Below are 6,891 nucleotides of genomic sequence, written 5' to 3' on the forward strand. Positions count from 1 at the left end.
TAATGGTCGTTCGCTCCAAAACGTATCAGCGTCATTTCATTGTATAAGTCATCACATGCACAATAGTCTGTTCAATTGTCAAAATTAGTCAAGAACATAATACCATGAATACCATATATGAATCCCTTGGAACATGTGATAAATTTATTACAGCAATTGACAGTCAGGTGAAACTAGAACTTGACTAATGAAGGAGGACTTTCACACATCTCAGATGACCAATCAAACAGTATGTTTAGTTACCTGACAGGTGCTGTCCATGACTGTGAATGCTGCCAAACATATATGTAAAGAGCTTGACCATGCAGGACCAGTACAATTTCTGAACATGGAGGCACCTGGCCAAGTAAATGAACAAGGGCAACTGCCTGCTTGAGGAAGAGGAAGAGTGAGGATGAGAGGGGGAGCCCTTGGAGGAAGAGGGGTAGAGAGGGGAAGGGGGGATGAGAGGGGTAGAGAGGGGAAGGGGGGATGAGAGGGGTAGAGAGGGGAAGGGGGATGAGAGGGGAAGAGAGGGGAAGGGGGGATGAGAGGGGAAGGGGGGATGAGAGGGGTAGAGAGGGGAAGGGGGATGAGAGGGGAAGGGGGGATGAGAGGGGAAGAGAGGGGAAGGGGGGATGAGAGGGGAAGGGGGGATGAGAGGGGTAGAGAGGGGAAGGGGGATGAGAGGGGAAGAGAGGGGAAGGGGGGATGAGAGGGGAAGGGGGGATGAGAGGGGTAGAGAGGGGAAGGGGGGATGAGAGGGGTAGAGAGGGGAAGGGGGGATGAGAGGGGTAGAGAGGGGAAGGGGGGATGAGAGGGGAAGAGAGGGGAAGAGGGGGGTAGGAAGAGGTAGACCTGGAGTAGGATGTGGCCAAAGAAGACGGGGACCAAATTTATCAGATGCGATTCTACTGAGTACCCATGGGTTGACATTGAGAGAGGCTGGACAGAGACTTCAGCCCAACCTCAGCAGATATAAAAAACAAACCTTTCAAAATGCATGAATGAATCGAATGATTTTACAAATGTGGAGCGAAATAAATATTTTCATCAATATGCAGTACTGGTCTTGTGTGTACTGTTTGGTCAATATATTCATATACTTTACTCTAAAAATATCTCTGAAAAAAAATTAAACCCAGATTATATAATTAGAAAAGTAGACATTTTACAAGTGTTTACAGTAAGATTGAGAACAGCAGCGTGTGGATGGCCAGGAGGGTGAGGACGGTAATTTTCATTGTTTTTTTGTTTGTCTGTTATATTACAGTATATTATGCTGTACATTTTCTTTTTACTCTGATGTATGGAAGTTACTTTATGTGTGTGAATGATAATGGTTACAATTTCCTTGGCAGTATGAGTGCAATGTGTGATGTCAAACCTCGGAGGCTACTCTTACCCTAAAATCCTATTTCTTTTTTTTTCAGTTTTATACACAATTGTATTCTGTTAGCTAGACAAAAATGAAGGACTGGGCTAAGACTGAAAGGTGGACATGAGGGATATTTCAATGGTCCTCTGCCATTGTGACAAAACATCTAAACATTTTGACTTGCAGTGCTTACACAATGCCAAAGGGACGAAGCATTTTGGGGGCACTGACTGTTTAAATGAGAAGGAAATTTAGTTTTGACACATGAGTGAACTGTTTTGGGAGAGGTATGAGCTTTTGCAGGTGAACCATGGTGTTGTGCCGAACCATCCACATTGTTTTGGCAAAAGCACCAAGAGTGTTGAGAACGTCCGGTCTGTTTCAAGAAATGAGCCAAAGCAATTGAGAAGGATCTTTGCCATTTTGGTGGCACTGACCATTTATATGGGAAAGGAATTTAGTTCTGAAGCATGAGTGAACAGTTTTGGGAGAGATATTAGCTTTTGCAAGTGATCTATATAGTGTTGTGCTGAACTGTAAGACTGTTTTGCCAAATTATCTTACAATTTTGAGAATGTAATTTCTGTTTCAAGAAATTAGCCAAACCAGTGGAGAAAAACTGTAACATAACCTCGGTTCCCTGAGAGAAGGGAGCGAGTATTGTGTAGCCTGCCGTGCTTGTGCACGCTCAGTGTGTCGCTTCAGTCGAGATTCCCCTGAGAGAAATTTTTCAATTTAGGAGACATTTTCAGGAAAAAAAACATATTTTAAAAAATGTGTAAAATTTGCTTGACAGATTTTGACAACTAGTTCAACATGTTTGTATGTAATGACTCAAGCAATGCAATGAGGACTATTAGTTTTATATGGAATGACTATTCAGCATTCACAAGTTAATTTTGACTGACATGACATAAGCAAATGATAACGTTATAAAACAGCAGAGAGTTGTATGAAAGCAACTGATGCATGTCCAAAAGCATTTGCAATTTGTTGAAAGGAATGAGAAACTGCTACTATGATGTGCACAAATGACTAAATGTTGTGGAGGTTGAACTAACTGTTGTGCAAATGTAAATAGTGATGTGAGAAATGCACCAAAGCAACTGAGAAAAACTGTAATCTTAGTTAAAGTTGATTTCTTCATATACTTTTTCTACATAATACATTTTTAAAATCAGTTTTTAAAAAAGTTGTATTTGCTAAGTATGTGATAATCCATGGCTAGTTGTGCATTAAATGAGTTTATACTACTGGACTGTTGCTTGAATGCTTGAATCTGATTGGTTGAGGGACAGTCTAAGGTCTGTGGTTATTTTCAGTTACGGCTTGTTAGGTCTAGCATTTTTTAAATCAGACACAGAGATAAAGTAGTGCGTAAGATTACATTTAAATTTGATTACATTGAATTAATTAATTATAAGCATTTATTTTAATTAATTATCGCGCGCGCGCGCGCGAGAGAGAGAGAGAGAGAGAGAGAGAGAGAGAGAGAGAGAAATTAGAGATATGTGTGTGTTTACCTGTGTCTGTTCAGCGTCTCTCTCTACAAAGCTGTGAGTTTAATTAATGTTTCTGTGCTCCTGAATGTTTCTGTGTGTGTGCACAGCATGATTTCCCATCTATGTTTCCCATCTCTATGTGTTTATGCGCTTCAATGACTTGGAACTACCTGTGCATTAAACGGTTTTATATGACCTGTTGAATACTTGAATCTGATTGGTTGACTATGGAAGCTTGTTTCAGCCACAGAATAAACTTTTTTTTAAAGATAATTGTGACTTTTTATCTCACAATTCTTACTTTTTTTATATCACGCAATTCTTTATGCAATTAAAATATTATGTGATATAAACTCGCAATTCTGAGAAATAAAGTCAGAATTCTTTTTTCAGTGGCGCAAATAAACTTCTATAGTTGATGAACGTTCTAAGGTATGCAATTATTTTCAGGTAAACGGTAAGGTGTGGATATCATATTTTATGATTTAGTCTCAAAAGAATTTGATGTAAAATTGATAAAACATTTCTCATTTATTTTTTTATTAAATAAATTCATATTGAAATCTTTCTGACTTGCGATATTAAATCTGAGCACAGTTTGAGACATTGCTGAGAACTCTTTGGAAACACATTATATTACTGGAAAAAAATCAGAAGCAGAAGATTTAAGCAAAAGTGAGTTTAGGAGACACAATAGAGATATTCAAGAGATCTCATCTGTCATTTTCTTTTATAGTCTAGTTTTAATAGTCTACCTGTAGGTTACCTTTAGTGTTCAATCTGTTCCCTATCATTTGTTCTTTTGTGTTGATGTTTACCTCATGAATGGCTGTAGGCTTTTCTTCCAGGCAGGCATGAAAGTGATTCCAGGAAGGAGTGGCTGAAATCTGGACATATTAAACTACATCCGATAGGTCATCTGAGGCCATATCAGTACACAATAAATACTGCACGCCCTACTTTGACAAATCTCAAATTACACAACTAGGGAGATATCCTTCATCTTAAGGGAATGTCTTTCATCCACTGATGGATATGAGGCTCCAGCTTTAAGGATTACATAAAGAGATGTGTCTATTGTGAGATCTTGAAAACATATTGCATGACATATTCAGCCATAGTCTTGTACAAGGAGCCTCTCAAAGGGAAAACCGACGTTTTGTTGTGCAGATTTTCACATTGTTGGAATTAGCACGGACTAACAATAGTCTCATGATTGCAACTCTGGAATCTGGTTTTGTTGTCAATTAGACAAAACATGTCACGTAACAGTGAGATGCATGTGAAATGAGGCCAGCCTTATTGGTTTTTCCCTAGTCTAGTTTGAGACTAAATTTACAAAGTACAGCACATGCTTAGAACTGAACTGTCAGGTGAAGTTTAACATTTGAACACACATAACATATCTTTAGCATTAGATACAATTATCAAACCAAATGGCATTTTTGAAAATTCACATATATAGCCCAAGCAAATTGCTTCACAATCATATGTTTGTTAAAGTTCTGTGTGAACTTGAATAATTAGCTACACATCAGAAATCACTGATCACAGATCAGAAGGAACTGAAAAGAGTTAATTACGAGTACTGTTAATAGTGTGTTGAGTAGAAACTCACGACTGTATGCACATTTTAGAACAGATAGACGCGACGAGGATGCACAAAAACACTGACTCACACGATAGAAAACACGAAAACACCATTCTGTCGGGGGAGAGAGAAGACGCAGCGTGTGCACGAATAATAAAGTTCTGTGTGAACTTGAATAATTAGCTACACATCAGAAATCACTGATCACAGATCAGAAGGAACTGAAAAAGACTTCTGTTTTCATTTGTACATCCAAACACTGCATGATCTCTTGAGGACAAACAAATATGGCGCTCGCACGGACGTGCCAAATTGTCTGGGAGGAGGAAAGGGAGGTAACCGTTCCTGACGTCATAACAGGAAAATTCAAGATCAGCTCGTCTGAGCTGTCATTTTCTCAAAGGCTCGGTTTACACCGATCAAAATTTCTAGCCACTTGGGGACAATATTCAAGCTAGGGGAACTCATATTAATGTTGAAAAACCTCATAAAATGAAAATGTCATGCCATGGGACCTTTTAGTTAAGTTAAAGTAAATTAAATAAAAATGACCTGTAAACCTATAGATGTCATATCGTTGTTCAAATGGCATCAGTGTGTGTGGAGAGAGGGCAGATTTGAATTAAATTGCTTGTGATGGAAATCTTTTGATACCGAACAAAATGTATTTTGAAAAAGTGGAATGAAAGTGCTTTAAGGATTCTAATGATTTCTGTTATTAATTTTTGCTTAATTCCTGCTAATATGCTTATGTTGCAGTCTTATCATGTTGAAATGTCCTGTGTATGTTCTTTGAAGGTCAAACGGTACTTTCAAACAACAGGCCTAAGAGGGAAGTGCTTGTGTTATAGTTTAAGAGACTTATCACATCTGTATGCAGGAATTTTAATAAGAAGAGCAAAACCAGAACAAGGAACAGGTAACACAGGGAACTGGAACATGTACATTTAACAACTGACATTCCTGAAAAGCATTCCTGGGGAAACAATCAAGAGGAACCAATCAGAAAAGAAATTACAAAAAGACTACAACCTGGCACAGGAACCTCAGGAGACAAGAACTACAACATAAAAGTCCAACACAAGACAGGAAACATATGACAGTGCATATTACATAGGAAGTCTAGACTTTGGAGTGAAATTTTTACAAAACATACAAACAGAGACAACTTGTGTTTAATTGTTCTACAAGAATTTGAGTTGTTTTCTCACTAGAGCATTTTTCTTGACAATCTTGATTGTTCTCCATTAATGAGGTTTGGCAGTCAGAATATATAGTGCTGTTTTTTTTATTTCTATATGGTTTATCTTGGGTTCACATACATTTACATATATAAAATTACCAGATTTATGCGAGAATCCCACAAAAGTCATTATACAAAAAATGAAAAGACATTATACTATGCTTATACAAAATTAAGCCATTTCAGGATCTTTTTTTTTACTTCCCATTATTCTCATTTGTTGACACATGATCAATAAAGCTTGCCAAACAAATATGTAAGTGGTGAAATTACAGATTCATTTTGTTTGGTCTCACTGTGGAAAGAATGAATAGACCACAAAGAATATTAGCGGCTTCTAACATATATAATAGAGACCGTTTTAATTTAAAACACACACACAAAACATATAAAATACATTTATGTGGTAGGATAATTGCAATATTATCTACAGCTGTATGTCACTTCCAAATACTTATAGACACCACGACATGGATCAGAGAAGATAGAATTGGAAGCATTTAGTTGACAAGACGTCCTCCTATTGCACCTTATAGGGTAAAAAAAAAAACAGCATTTATTTATTATCATCAACATAGCTTGCCTTCTGTATCATTCTGCAGTATATTTTCTTCTCTGATATATTTTCTTCTCTGTCTCTGTATTTATTTGGTAAGTAGCTGTTTAATACTTACACTCTAAAAAAAAAAAGGTTCTATATGGCACCAAAAATGGTTCTTGGCTCGTAATCATAGGTTCTTCAGCGGTTCTTCAGAGGTTCTTCACCGGTTCTTTGACTAAGGTGCTATATAGCACCTCTGAAGAACCGCTGAAGAACCACTGAAGCACCAAAATTGGTGCTATATAGCACTAAAAAAGGTTCCCCTATGATTACAAGCCTTTTTTTTTAGAGTGTATGCAGGATTAAATGACTGAATGTACAATATATTGTCCCTATAGAGGTGGGCGATATGACCAGAATATTATATCAATACGATAACGATATGTATCACGATATAGTTATTTTTGTATGATATCAAAATTTTTCATACCATTGAAATTTTATAATTCTCAGTACCAATTTGATGTCAGGAAAAAACTAAAGTTAGCCCAAATAACCACATTTAAAAAACTAGCAAGCTTACTGGAGACAAGTAAACAGTCAGTGATAAAATAAGAACAAAGAAACTTATTACAAGCAATAGGACAAATAAATACA

Source organism: Gobio gobio, assembly GCF_949357685.1.
Source record: "Gobio gobio genome assembly, chromosome: 21".
NCBI classification, from domain to species: Eukaryota; Metazoa; Chordata; class Actinopteri; order Cypriniformes; family Gobionidae; genus Gobio; species Gobio gobio.